Source organism: Mesoplodon densirostris, chromosome 6 (genome assembly GCF_025265405.1).
Source record: "Mesoplodon densirostris isolate mMesDen1 chromosome 6, mMesDen1 primary haplotype, whole genome shotgun sequence".
NCBI lineage: Eukaryota > Metazoa > Chordata > Mammalia > Artiodactyla > Ziphiidae > Mesoplodon > Mesoplodon densirostris.
This window is the reverse complement of record NC_082666.1, coordinates 63,374,904-63,389,939: the sequence shown is the minus strand read 5'-3', so window position 1 is coordinate 63,389,939 and position 15,036 is coordinate 63,374,904.

Below are 15,036 nucleotides of genomic sequence, written 5' to 3'. Positions count from 1 at the left end.
TCTCCATTAGGGCTCCCCAAAGCCATGCCCAAGCATAGGAAATGTGTATCGAACACATTTGTATATGTGTCAGGTATAGAAAACAGCAAACTGAAACAGAGTGTGTCGTTTGAAGTCCTGAAGTTGACTAATGAGCTGGGTGGGAAATGGCACTGAGAGTGTTTCCTTACAGCTTTTGCAAGACAGAGGCAAGCAGCCAGGCTCAGGAAATCCACTCAGCCAGGCACTGGGCAAAAAGAAAGAGATCAACTGGGATTTTGGAGGCACTCAGAGCCATCAGTAGATGCAGTGGCAAGCTAGAGTTCCAGAGTGTGGCCATCAAACCCGGGGAGCAGTCTACCCAACAGATTAAGAGAAAGCTTTTGACAAAATTCAACACCCATTTATGATAAAAAAACCTCCAGAATGTAGGCATAGAGGGAACTTACCTCAACATAATAAAGGCCATATATGACAAACATCCTTCTCAATGGTGAAAAACTGAAACCATTTCCTCTAAGATAAGAAAGAGACAAGGTTGTCCTCTCTCACCACTATTATTCAACATAGTTTTGGAAGTTTTAGCCATAGCAATCAGAGAAGAAAAAGAAATAAAAGGAATCCAAATTGGAAAAGAAGAAGTAAAGCTGTCACTGTTTGCAGATGACATGATACTATACATAGAGAATCCTAAAGATGCTACTGGAAAACTACTAGAGCTAATCAATGAATTTGGTAAAGTAGCAGGATACAAAATTAATGCACAGGAATCTCTTGCATTCCTATACACTAATGATGAAAAATCTGAAACAGAAATTATGCAAACACTCCCATTTACCATTGCAACAAAAAGAATAAAATACCTAGGAATAAACCTACCTAAGGAGACAAAAGACGTGTATGCAGAACACTTTACAACACTGATGAAAGAAATTAAAGATGATACATACAGATGGAGAGATATACCATGTTCTTGGATTGGAAGAATCAACATTGTGAAAATGACTATACGACCCATAGCAATCCACAGATTCAATGAAATCCCTATCAAACTACCAATGGCATTTTTCACAGAACTAGAACAAATATTTCACAATTTGGATGGAAACACAAAAGAACCCAAATAGCCAAAACAATCTTGAGAAAGAAAAACGGAGCTGGAGGAATCAGGATCCCTGACTTCAGACTATACTACACAGCTACAATAATCAAGACAGTATGGTACTGGCACAAAAACAGAAATATAGATCAATGGAACAGGACAGAAAGCCCAGAGATCAACCCATGCACATATGGTCACCTTATCTTTGATAAAGGAGGTAAGAATATACAATGGAGAAAAGACAGCCTCTTCAATAAGTGGTGCTGGGAAAACTGGACAGCTACATGTGAAAGAATGAAATTAGAACACTCCCTAACACCATACACAAAAATAAACTCAAAATGGATTAAAGACCTAAATGTAAGGCCAGACACTATAAAACTCTTAGAGGAAAACACAGGCAGAACTCTCCATGACATAAATCACAGCAAGATCTTTTTTGACCCACCTCCTAGAGAAATGGAAATAAAAACTAAAATAAACAAATGGGACCTAATGAAACTTAAAAGCCTTTGCACAGCAAAGGAAACCATAAACAAGACAAAAAGAGAACCCTCAGAATGGGATAAAATATTTGCAAAGGAAGCAACGGACAAAGGATTAATCTCCAAAATATACAAGTAGCACATGCAGCTCAATATCAAAAACAAACAACCCAATCCAAAAATGGGCAGAAGACCTAAAAAGACATTCTGCAAAGAAGATATACAGATTACCAACAAACACATGAAAGAATGATCAACATCACTAATCATTAGAGAAATGCAAATCAAAACTACAATGAGGTACCACCTCACACCAGTCAGAATGGCCATCCTCAAAAAATCTACAAACAGGGCTTCCCTGGTGGTGCAGTGGTTGAGAGTCCGCCTGCTGATGCAGGGGACACGGGTTCATGCCCCGGTCCGGGAAGATCCCACATGCCATGGAGCAGCTGGGCCCATGAGCCATAGCCACTGAACCTGCACGTCTGGAGCCTGTGCTCCTCAATGGGAGAGGCCACAACAGTGAGAGGCCCGCGTAAAGAAAAAAAAAAAAAAAATCTACAAACAATAAATGCTGGAGAGGGTGTGGGGAAATTGGAAACCTCTTGCACTGTTGGGAATGTAAATTGATACAGCCACTATGGAGAACAGTATGGAGGTTCCTTAAAAAACTAAAAATAGAACTACCATATGAACCAGCAATCCCACTACTGGGCATATACCCTGAGAAAACCATAATTCAAAAAGAGTCATGTACCACAATGTTCATTGCAACTCTATTTACAATAGCCAGGACATGGAAGCAACCTAAGTGTCCATCGAAAGGTGAATGGATAAAGAACGTGTAGCACATATATACAATGGAATATTACTCAGCCATAAAGAGAAACAAAATTGAGTTATTTGCAGTGAGGTGGATGGACCTAGAGACTGTCATACAGGGTGAAATAAGTGAGAAAGAGAAAAGCAAATACCATATGCTAACACATATATATGGAATCTAAAAAAACAAAAAACAAAAACAAAAACAAAAAATGGTTCTGAAGAACCTAGGGTCAGGACAGTAATAAAGACGCAGACATAGAGAATGGACTTGAGGACACAGGGTGGGGAAAGGGTAAGCTGGGATGTAGTGAGAGAATGGCATGGATATATATACACTACCAAATGTAAAATAGATAGCTAGTGGGAAGCAGCCTCATAGCACAGAGAGATCAGCTCGGTGCTTTGTGTCCACCTAGAGGGGTGGGATACGGAGGGTGGGAGGGAGACACAAGAGGGAGGAAATATGGGGATGTATGTATATGTATAGCTGATTCACTTTGTTATACAGCAGAAACTAACACACCATTGTAAAGCAATTACACTCCAATAAAGATGTTAAAAAATAATTACTGCAAAAAAAAAAAGACGTAGCTGAGAGTTTCAGCTCCAAGGCCCTCAAAAATTCAGCTGTAATAGTAAGATTATCTGAATTGTTTATGTATTATGTTTATCACTTATAAAGAGGTACTGAAATATTTACAATTATGATATGATAGCTGAGGTTTCTGGCAAAATAATGCAGTTGCTGGGGGATATGACAATAGAAAAGAATATCAACATGAGCAGTCATCAGTGATACTGGTTATAGCTGAGTGATGGTATACGTACCACTCTTTAGTTTTAAATATATTGAAAAATGCCATTAGAAAGAGTCTTGTTTTAAAGAAGAACCCGCTTGAACTATAATCATAACAACAATGCAATTAATAGTACCTGGCCACTCTAAGGTTGGTGCCCTACCCTGACCGTCTGTCTCTGCACCTTCTGTCTCTCCTATAGTCTTCATAAGGTGTAGTTATTTTGTTTTCCTGATTTTAGTCTATTTCTCACTGAGCTTTAAGTTCAGAAAGAGAAACAGCTCTAATTTACTACTGAATATTCAGCATCTAGCCCAAGGCCTGTGCCGAGTGGGAGCTAAGTTAGTATTTGGGAAGGAAAGAAGGAAGGAAGGAAGGGAAGAAAACCATACTAGCACCACCGAAGGCACTTAATATGTCATTTACTATCTTATTTCATTTAATTCCAACCATCCCATGAGAAAACAGCCATTAGAAAAGATATATGCAGGCCTCGCTCTAGGTCATGAGCTGAGAAGTAGCAGGACCAGGATTTGGAAATGACCTGGATCTGCTTGGCAGGACTGAGAACACAGGCATGCGCCACCACAGCACTCCAAACACACCTGTTGAGCACAAAGATGATTTCGGCTCACAGAGGGTGAGAATTGAATCTCGACTCAACAAACAGCTAATATGAAATCAGTCCTAAGTTAGTCTTTCTATTATGGAGTCTATTATTTAATGAACTCACTTGGAAAACACATCTACTGGATGGCCCTCCCTGGTATACGATATCTACCAGCAAATCTAAAATTCTGCCTGATGCCCAGACCAAATACTGGGTAAATCACTGCCCCAAATATGTACTGAATATAGATTTGACTTAATGCCAATGAGTTTTTGAAGATACAGTACAAATGTTACATAAGGAAGGAACTGAAAAAAAAAAAAAAGGAGCAAAGTAGAAACCCTACAATCAGGACAGAGTTATAGTAAAATAGATAGGGTCGGGCAGACCTTGACTTAAATGTTGCCGTTCAGTTATGCAGAAGCTCCAGGAAAGTGACTTACCTTCCTTGAGTCTGTTTCCTGAGCGTACTGGTATGGATAATAGTACTTCTAAAATTCTCATGGGTATGTAAGATACTTTTAGATGCGGATTGAATTTATCCTCTTACCTTTTTCTGCCCGCGTCGCTTTCAGCGTCTGGGGCACTTTTGCCTGGCCGGCTGAAGATCTTTGGTGTAAACAAAAATCTAGCTACTCCTCTTCAAATACAACTCTGACCTTCAGGTGTTTGAACTGATTGGTCAAGAGATACTCTGGTGTGAGGCCCATTTATTCCATCAAAAGGGTCTCCATCGGGGCTCCCCTGGCGGCACAGTGGTTGGGGGTCCGCCTGCCGAGGCTGGGGACGTGAGTTTATGCCCCGGTCCGGGAGGATCCCGCGTGCCGCGGAGCGGCTAGGCCCGTGAGCCATGGCCGCTGAGTCTGCGCGTCCGGAGCCTGTGCTCCGCAATGGGAGGGGCCACGACGGTGAGAGGCCCGCATACCGCAAAAAAAAAAAAAAAAAAAAAAAAGAAGAAGAAGCTAGGGCTTCCCTGGTGGCGCAGTGGTTGAGAGTCCGCCTGCCGATGCAGGGGACACGGGTTCGTGCCCCCGGTCCAGGAGGATCCCGCGTGCCGCGGAGCGGCTGGGCCCGTGAGCCACGGCCGCTGAGTCTGCGCGTCCCGAGCCTGCGCTCCGCAATGGGCGGGGCCGCGGCAGTGAGAGGCCCGCATACCGCAAAAAAAAAAAGGGTCTCCGTCATCGTTAGTACAAATGTGTCTCCTTGTAACTTCTAACTTTTAGTCCTAGTTGTGCTCATCTGAACCTAACATAAGTGGTCATGTCACTCTTCCACGTGACTGAACATCAATATTTGACAGTGGAGAGTGACCCGGTGCTTCCAGGTAATACTTCCAGATAAAATATCAGCAGTGCCATCAACCTCAGTTTTCCTTGATGATTATTATGCCTACACTAAGTTTCATAGTAACTCTTTATAATAAAGTATGGTTTTCTAAAAACTCAAGGATGTCACAGCTACATCTCAGCAGTGAGTGTAGAAACTTGGTCAACCACTAGTGTGCAGGCTTCTTGTAACACATGTGTGCAATTTTGCCTTTTCAAAAAAAAAAAAAAAAAAGCAGCTCAGATGATGGAGGAAGCTTCCTGGGAGATGAGGTGTCCATCAGTATGTGTGAGGCTTTTTGTTTGAGCTAGTCAACCAGTTCAGAGAAATGAAGGAGTCACCCCAGAAGTTTTCCTCAACCTATCCTGATAAGGATAAGCTTAATGTCCCCTAAATGACTCTTGATGTTACTCCAGAAAGGAACCTAAGTAATGATTCTCCCTTCCTTGCTTGTGTTTTTTAATTGGAAGACTGGGATCTATTGCTTGAGCAAGATAACCATACCATATTAGACTATGCTTGCTGGAATAAGGAGTACATTTTAAAGTAAATAAATGGTTTTAAAGCATGACACAAATTAAGCAATGTGAATAATTACCATCAAGCTTTCATCATCATTTGGGATCCATCTGGGGAAAATGACATAGGAAAGGAGCTTCCCTCCACAGAAGAAGCCCTCACAGGCTCAGCCTGAGCCTGGAACAGTGATTCTCAACTCTGATTACAGTGGATTCACCTGAGGAGCTTTTAAAACTAGCCAGGCCCACTCCCACACGAGATTCTAATATGCGGCTAGGGTGGAAAATCACTGGCCTAAAAAGAAAACAGTGGCCTGTGAATGCTGGGGTCACCAGGGGACTTGGGAACCCCTCAGAGGTAGGGTCACCCGTCTCAGCAGAGAGCAGCTAATTCTGCCCATTATCCAAGTGTCTTGGTCCCCTGAGCCTCTTGTCTCCTCAGGTGAATGAAACCCTGGTGGCTCCAGGTGACCATGCTTGTCACCATTTGGTATGGACTCCAAGCAGGGCAACATCATTCTCTCTGCTTGTTTCTCCCGCATCCTTCTTTGGCTTCTAGATTTCCTCAGAGGCAGCCATAGGACACAACGCCAATGGGGAGATAGAAGCAGCTGTGGTTAATAACGCCTCCCAGCATCCCAGACCTCCTTCCCAATCATCCCTCGCCGAGGACTGGTCTCAGGTGTAGATAGAGCAGCCTGATAATAGCAATCACACTGATGATTTATGAAGTATCCGCTAGGTGGCACGGAGCTAGAAGCTTTCCATCTATCATTTCTGAAAAAAGATACTATCTTCACTCTGTAGATGGGGATATTGATGTTCAGAGTGATTAGGCAACTTGACCAAAACACACATGGCTGGGACCCAAATCTAGCTGGCTCTTTCCAGGACACACTGCCCGTCTTTACATCTTGCCCCCTGCAGTTCCTTATCCGCATCCTCAAATTACATGAAGTCCAGCCCATGAGAAAACGAAAAGGCCTCTGGGAAAGTGGAGAGAGTGTGGGGTAGAGAGAGCGGTGAAGACTCAGCGCCTGTGGAAAGGAGGCATTATTGACGGTGACAAGGAAAGGAGGAAGGGACAGGACGAGGGCAGAGGGAGCGATGAGCTGGGACACTTGTGAGAACCAGAGGCTGCAGGGCACCAGCCGCTGAGGAAGGGAAGGAGAGGGGAAGAGAGAGGGCCCGTCTCAAGAGGCCAGCTAAGGCCGAGGTACGTTAACACGTATAAACTGCACTTTGTTTTCTCCCCTTAGGACCTGCTCCTTCTTTGGCGCCTGCCAAGCAAAACTCACTTAACTCTTATCAGATTTAGCCAAATCTTGGGAAGGCCAGTAAGTCAAAGGCAGTGAACTGATGTCTGGTTTCAGAATATCCACATCAGAAACCTGGTCAGAACATGGTGAGAAGAAATGGGTAAGGAGGAATGTGGGAGCGCGTTTGGGGGCCAAAAGTGTTATAAGTAAGGGGAAAAAGAAAATAAACAGAAGTTAAATTTTACTCTGTGCTGACCTGGATTCCACTCTTGTGACCCTAGCTGGAGAAAAGCCCTTTGTCCCATGGCAGCCAAGTGTAGGGCCAGCTGCTACCGTTCAAATTAAGCCAAGTGGTGAAAAAATCTGTTGGTTTGCGCATGCGACGTTGGTTCCTGAGATTGGGTTGGTCCTTCCCTGCTCTCCTCCTCTCTTCTCCAGGCCAGGGGAGGCAGGTGCCTGTGCTGACCCGGGACCTCCCTGGAGACACAGGCTGCACGCTGGTTGTCAGGCCCCTCCTTCGGCTTAATCAAAAGCCACCTGCAGGAAACTAGTGGTCAGATGGACTTTCCCACAATCCTCAGTTAGCATGACGTCAGGTCAGAAGGTTGCCCTGGAAGCCAATAAAAACAGAGCCAGACACATTTTCCCTGGGGGACTGATGTCCAGACGGGTTTCTCAGCTTAGCTGCTGCCCACACATCCATGCTGGTGAGCCAAGGCCGGGGGTTGGTTTTCTAATCTTCCCAAAGGTAGATAGGCTGGTTCCCCGAGCAGAGACTCAGAGTGAGGGTAACTGTGGGAATCAGGGAAGGGGAAACCTCTTCCTTGACACCCTCCCTGTCCCTGTTGGACAAATAGGGGAAAAAGAATATACTGTGAGGTGAAAACGGTGCCTGAGGAAGGAGCACTGGAGTAGTAAAGCTAGAATACGGTGCTAATCAGACAGGAGTCTGAGATTTTTAAGTAACCAAAGTCTACTTCATGCACTTTGAAATCCCACATGACAAGCCTTTTGGGAGCACTGAGGATGGCCTCAGTCCACAGGGTCGTCCATAAATTCAGCTATAGAAAGACTGAGAGAAACAAGCTCTCCAAAACTGATAACAACAATGGCTAGCACCCTTTCTGGCCCATGTGTTACGTATCAGGCGCTGTGATGGGTGATGCTCAAGCATGATCTCGTTTAATCCTCCACAGCAACCATTTAAGGTAGGGCTTCTTGTTCCCATTTCACTGAGGGTAAATTTTAAATGAGGAAACTGAGGCCTCAAGAGTCTTAGTAATTCCCCACAAAGTTTGGCTCTGTGCCAGGCACTTGTCATACCTTACCTCATCTACTTCTATTGAACTGGAGTTGCCCTCAGATTCTAGTTAAACAGGAAATGCTGCAAAGGCATTAGAAGCCCCACCCTGTGCCAAGGAAGGAGAACCTGTAGGAAGGAGTAAGCCGGTTTTGCTTCCTCTGCAAATCATGGTGCTGGCACCTGGTTGTTGCCAATAAAGTTTTTGAAGAGAATGAAAATGATCACCTTGGCCCCAGCTTAAAGGTGCATTTTATTCCACAACTCGGAAACCAAGAAGCCTGCAGAACTGATGCCCAAGGATCAAAAGCATGTATCTAGTGCCAGGTTATATGAGATTAATAAGTGTTTCATAAATGAGTGGATGAATAAACGAATGATTTCTCACTCAAAAGTGTGGCAGGGCAAGGCTGGGCTACATTCCTATACCCATTCCTACCTGATTTTCCATGTCTGTGTTTTTCCATGTGTGTATTGCCATGTCTGTGTGCCTCTCTGCTTAGAAGCTTTTGGCTTAGAAAAATCAGGCCTGAAGACAAAGCTTAGCAATGTGAAATTAAGGCTCTTAGCCATTCCTTATCGAAAAATCACAGTAATGATTTTTTTAAGCCCATGATCTATTTTACCCTCTTATCTGTATTTACTTCTTCCAGTAAACAAAATTTAAACAAACCCAAGAAAGCTTCTAGGTTCTTCTTCCCCTTTTGCAGGAAAGACAGTTCTTCAGACATACTTTCTTTAAAAATAAAGTGCATATAATTTACCACATTCAAGACTTAGAGTTCTCTATTTGTGGAAGATTCCGAAAATAGAAGCATCTGCCATAATATCAGGGCTTTAGAGCTGAAGCGTCTGTCCAAACTCACAGACTGGTATTTCAAAACATTGAGGTAGTCTCCAGCATGGCTGTGATGAATCCTGTCGGGAAAAGGAGGCCATTTTCATTCCTGAACCCTCCACCTGGCTCTGCCTCCCTGCTGACTTCCGTACCTGCCCGCAGCAGTATGTGCTGGCCTGTGCAGGGCCTCGCACCATCAATGGAATCCACTGTTTCCCAGCGGGGCACCTGCATGGCAGCCTCAAACTGTGAGGCCATACCATAAGCCCCTCCTTTCTCCTCCGGGCACCCAGCATGAAAGAAAACTTGTTGAGGCCTGGAAGCCCACTTGCATCATAATTAGACTGCTTGGCCAACAGTAAACCACCGACATCTCCAGGAGAACACAAGAAACTACTTCCCAATCTTAGGTACCTGCAAAACTATGGGCCAAGGCAGTGTTAGCATGGGACTTGAGCTCTCTCCTCTTGCCTCTGAAAGAATGTTAGGAGTGAAGACTGAGGAACACTACCAGGCGCCCTAACTCTGCTTCTGACTTCCAGTTTGGTTTGGCTTTCACAAGGGTACATGCACCTTTAAGCCATCCTCAGATCTGTGAGCTCATCAAGAGTGGGACCCCATAACACATAACCTGGACCAGATCTTAGCCGGAGCTGCAAAACACTGTATTCCACGCTACAAAAAGTCTTCTCTGAGGAGGTGATAGTGCTATTATGACAATAAATATGGTTCAATCTAAAAATGCTTATTTATGACAAAAAAAATTATTCACTTTGAAAATGTTTCACTCTTTCAATATCTTGTATTGATTTGTTGGTTTATTTGAATTTAAAAGACATAACGCAAAGGTAACGATCATGGCTTTTGCAATCAGGCATACCTGGGTTCTAATCTTGTGTCCACCACATCAAGGATGCGTGAATTTGGAGTAAATTGCTTAATCTCCGAATTCCTCTTTTTTTCATCTGAAAAATGGGGATATTGACAGCTAGAATATTACTGAGAATTAAATTAAATATTGTATGTAAAATATTTAGCACAGGCTCTGAACCACAGTAATAGGTCCATAATTAATGATCACTATTACTCTATTGTTTTAATATAAGCCCAATGATAAATTAGTAAAGAATATGATGGTAGAATAACATCTTGAATGACACCGAGTTTCCAATGTCCACCTTCACCAAAACTTAATGAGGTTTATAATTCTGCAATTAAAATTGATGACAAACCATCCTCACATAAATCCTGGAAAACAGAGAAGGTCAATGATTGCTTTAATCTGATTAAAGTTGCTTTAGTTCTGATGTGAGGGTAAGAGAATTCTAAGATCTTCAAGTTCTATACTATTCAAAAAAAGATAACCAAACGATTTCATCAGACCAAATTGTAAGACACATGTTAAGCAATTTAGGGCTGCTCATTGGAGGATATTTAAATCTATCATTTCCACTGTTTGTTTGAACAAGTCACCTCACCTCTGTGCCTCAGTTTTCTCATTGGTAAAACAGGAATAGGATTAAATAAGATAGTGGAAGTAAAATACTTAGCCCAGGACCTGACTCAATAATCATTCAACAAATGTAAACTATGCCCACTCTTGTGTTACTGCCAACAAAGCTCTTTCCCTCTTATTTGAAAGTTTCCTGCACTCTGTCATCCTGTTATGTACCTTTGTCATTGTTCAGGGTAAATCTTGATATTATTGATTTGGTGATGATTTGTAACATGTGCTGTCAGACTTATTTCTCCACACAAACCTCCTTAAAACTGGATGGAGAATGTGCCCTGAGAGTTCTCACTGGAGGGGCAGCCAGTGGAAACAGGGCTCCAGAACCAGAAAATCGGAAGGGGAAATCACTGAACCTGGAGCAACCCATGTGGCTTTCATTAGCACCAGGTAACATACTCACAATTTAATAAGTACTCCCAGTGAGGACATAAGCTAGAGCAGAACCCAGTTTTGATTTCAAGCTACTCAGGCAAGAGGTCAAGGAGAAAATTAATACAATCTCTACCAGACCTAACGGGTTTCTCTTCTCATAGAGGAGGGATCACTCCAGTGCTACACCTTTTATCCCAAGCCTTAAAATAAATCTGAGTCTTTTCTGCTTAAGGAATTTATATAAAGTTTTACAAGGAGATAAAAGTTAAATGTAGCTCTATGTTTAGCTGACTAATCAAAATAAGAGTAGATAAAATCAGAACTTCTCTGAAAAACTGAAGGTACATATATGTTGTATTTATGAAGAACCCACAAATATATCAGAAAAAGTCAAGAATATTTAAGAATCCTTTCTTTCATCTCTACTGTATTCCATCTACTCTAATTAGTTAATCAGTTAAAGGCTAGCTATAACCTTGACTATCATGGAGCTGGATCTAAAATGGAACATGTACAAAAAATTTTCTGTGATCTTAATCCTTTCTTATGACCTACAAGTGATATTTACATTTTTTGGGTTTATATCTTTATTTTTTCCTTAATTTGATTCTTGCTTTTCCTAGGTTGTGCCTCATACATTAAAATATTTGCATTCATTAAGTCATTAATTATATTCTAGTTTGTGTATGGACTTTCTTCCAAATGAAGGAAGCAAAGGACACTATGATTTCCTTTCCTTCCCTCTGCCTGTGTCAGCTATAAGATATGAAGAAAAATTAATTAGGCTTAACCCTTGACTTCTCAATATGTGTGTTTTTCTGAAAGCTTCTCTGAAATGGAAAAGAATGTTTATGTGTACAAATAGGCCAGGCTATTTTTTATCTATGTTATTTTTACTTAATCTGAACTCTAATTTGGAACTGATTACTTTGCTAGATTATGGAACAACCCAAACAATATTTCACAAATAAAAGTTCACAGTGAAATTAACGGGGAAGCCACATATATGCCCGTGTACCCCCACTTCTGCACATTCTTGAAATTCCAGTTTACATTTAGTTTTGCCTGAAATATTATTTAAGTATTCTGGATATTTTGGTTTAGTATTGCAAACATTAGGTTGTTCATGTATTTGTGTTTTTACAAATTAGACAAGGAACTGCAGTATAAATGGATTTGGGGCTGAAATTTCTTTTAAAATATTTTAATTTGAATTTCTCATCATAATAAAGTTCTATCAGTGCCACTCCTCTTATATGTTTCTCTGGATAGGTGTAAAGCCACTTTATTTTTGTACTAACAAAGAGAATTTTGATTCTAGAATAGTAAAAATGTGAGAAACAGTAATTGGGAAAAACATATACGATCAGGACAGGGTGGATTTGACTCACCTTCTAAGTCTCTCTTTCTGAGAAAAGTGTCTTTTCCCTGTGTACCATGAAGGGTACTGGGCGGCTGCTGGAGGGTGCTGGGCATGGATCCAGGGCAGCCCTGGGCTCATTTACCTCCACAGTCACACTAATGGGGGTGGGGAAAGCGCCGAGGGGGCTTCTGGGAGACAGAACAGCCCCCAGCTGTTGTTGTTAAATGCGGACACACCCTTCAGGTTGCCAATCCCCAGGGTCCCCATTTGTTAACTCTGCCTGTTAACCCAGTTATGTTACCTGCCCTGCCCCCCTGCCCTCAAGCTGTGACCATCTGCATTTTTGACCCCCGCAGCAATAAACTGCTCGCTGCAAAGACTTCTTCATATAATCCACCCAGAAAGGAATCATTTATGGTTAAAAAGTAACAGTGGTGAGAACTTCTTGGAAAATGCAAAAGTTTCCCACCTCTACTCTGCCCTCCATCTATCCTTCAGGCCCTTATGTGGACTACTTTGGTCACATTAAAATCCAGCAGCCCAGAGTACCCCAGAGGGGGGCATTTTATTGACATGGAGGAAAGGACCATTTTAGAATAAGAGACACCAATGAGGATCATTGAAGTTTCCAACCCTGAACAGAAAGAGCAATTTTGGACAACCCAAGGATGGCTTGGGGGCATTTGGGACTGGGTGAGCAGGGAGTGAAGGGAGAACCAAGAAGAGGGGATCCCACAGAGGGAGGTGGCCTGGAAGGGAAGAACAGAACATTTGCTTCCTTTCCTGTGGGAGCAGCTATGGTGTCCTGTAAAGACTTTGTGGGGCTCCTCTGTATGAAGTCTGGAAAGCTGCATATCTCAGGCTTATCCAATCTCTCCCAGTCCACTGCAGATTTCACCTCCTTATCCAGACCCCACCTTAAGAGGAAAGAATGGAGTGTCATGTGAGCGGAGCACAGATGCCAGCTGTCAGCTTGTCCAAGGAGGGAAGAGAGTCAGATGCTGCACTCTTGCCTGGGGCTTCCTCTGCCCTCAATGTCCTCCGTTCACTTCTCGTGACTTTTCTCTATTTGAGAAAACTTCTATTCCTTGCAAATTCTTGTGTCTCCTATAAAATAAAGCTACTTAGAAAATTAACACACTTAAGAAATCAGTGCTTTTCTTCCCTCACAAAGAAAGGAAAGTATTGACATCACCTGAAGGGAACTTCTAGAAGCTAAGATCAGGTCATGTATAGACGCGCAGTTTCCATTTCAAGAAATGGTCTCTTGGAAGGACTCTGTTGGAATATCTATCAGTAGAGACTTGCTGGCTGCCACGGAATTAAAACTAAAAAGGAAAGAAGTAATGTTCTCCAACAAGTAGCAATTCAATTATTTCAATAACACACACAACACAAACACAAACGCACACACACACGCAAAACCAATTGCTAATGAAAATAACTCATATCTTCATGTCCTCACTCTAAAAGAAACTAATCCATTCATTTCTGACTAATGTGTCACACTGCCCAATGATGAAGCTAATAATAATAATGATAATAATAATAGTAATAATAAGTAACACATTTCCAGCTATGTAAGAGCTTTACATGCACAATCTCGTTTATTCTCTCAACAGCCTAATGAGACACTCTCACTAATATCTAATTTTACAGATAAGGGAACTGAGGCAAAGAAAGTTTATGTAACTGGCTATACAGCTGGCCATTTCCAGCATTTGGAATCAGCCAGTTTAACTCTAGAGCAGGGACTTGAAGTAATTGTTGTGTACACTTCCTCACTGCTGTCTCTCTTCTATCCCCAATCTTGATTGATGCCAACAAAGCCATTTTCGTAAGGGCAAAAAGTCGCTCTATACGTAAACATTTTATTTCAATTATAATATTCTTAAAACTACTTCCAGGACATTTCTTAATCTTCTAAAAAATCCAATTACCATCTCCTCTCAGAGCCGTCCAGGATTCTCCATTTTTTTTCAGTAGATAGCAGTCAACTGATTTCCATGCAACTCTACACACAGCATTGTAAACCCACTGTATCAGGGCAGTTTGGGGAGGTGAAAGGGACCCGAGTCATGAATTAGAGGTGGTGGGGTCAGGCAGTTGGATCCGTTTCAGCAAGTCTTTGATTGGGATGGTCAAATTCCAGGCACTTTTATCTCTTTTCAATGAAGCTTGCATTAGTTTTGCTTCATTTGTGCACATCACTCAGATGGATCGCAAAACCCTTTAAGCTCATTCCTTTTCAATTAGCTATTTTGGAACTCCAGCTGACTCCGTTCAGAATTGCAGTATTCAAGGAGTCTGGATTTGGGACCCCATCCTCAGTTTCAGCTCGCGTCCCACCTCCCTGTGCATAAGGAACATCGACCCTGCTTGCACTGAAAAGTAGCACCGCTTCTTGGAAACCTAAGATGCTGCTCCTTTTCAGGCATTGGGAGAAAGAAATTCTTCTCCTCCAGTACTCACAAAACCACTAAACCCACAGCCACAGGGTGGCCCCAGGACTTACCTTTTCTGTTGAGTGTGTGTGTTTGAGGCCCTGTGGTTTTTCCAGTCGAGGAGACCACAGTCCAGTCATCCCGGGCACACATTACATCTTCACCTCATTGCTGAAAGGCCTTTCTCAGAGAGTGGGGGGCTGAAATTCTAGAACTGCACTTGCATTTCTACTGTCATTGTTTAGAGAGCTTGGGAGGACTGTATGTAGTAGGAATTGCAAGAAAGGTTTAAACAGATACACACG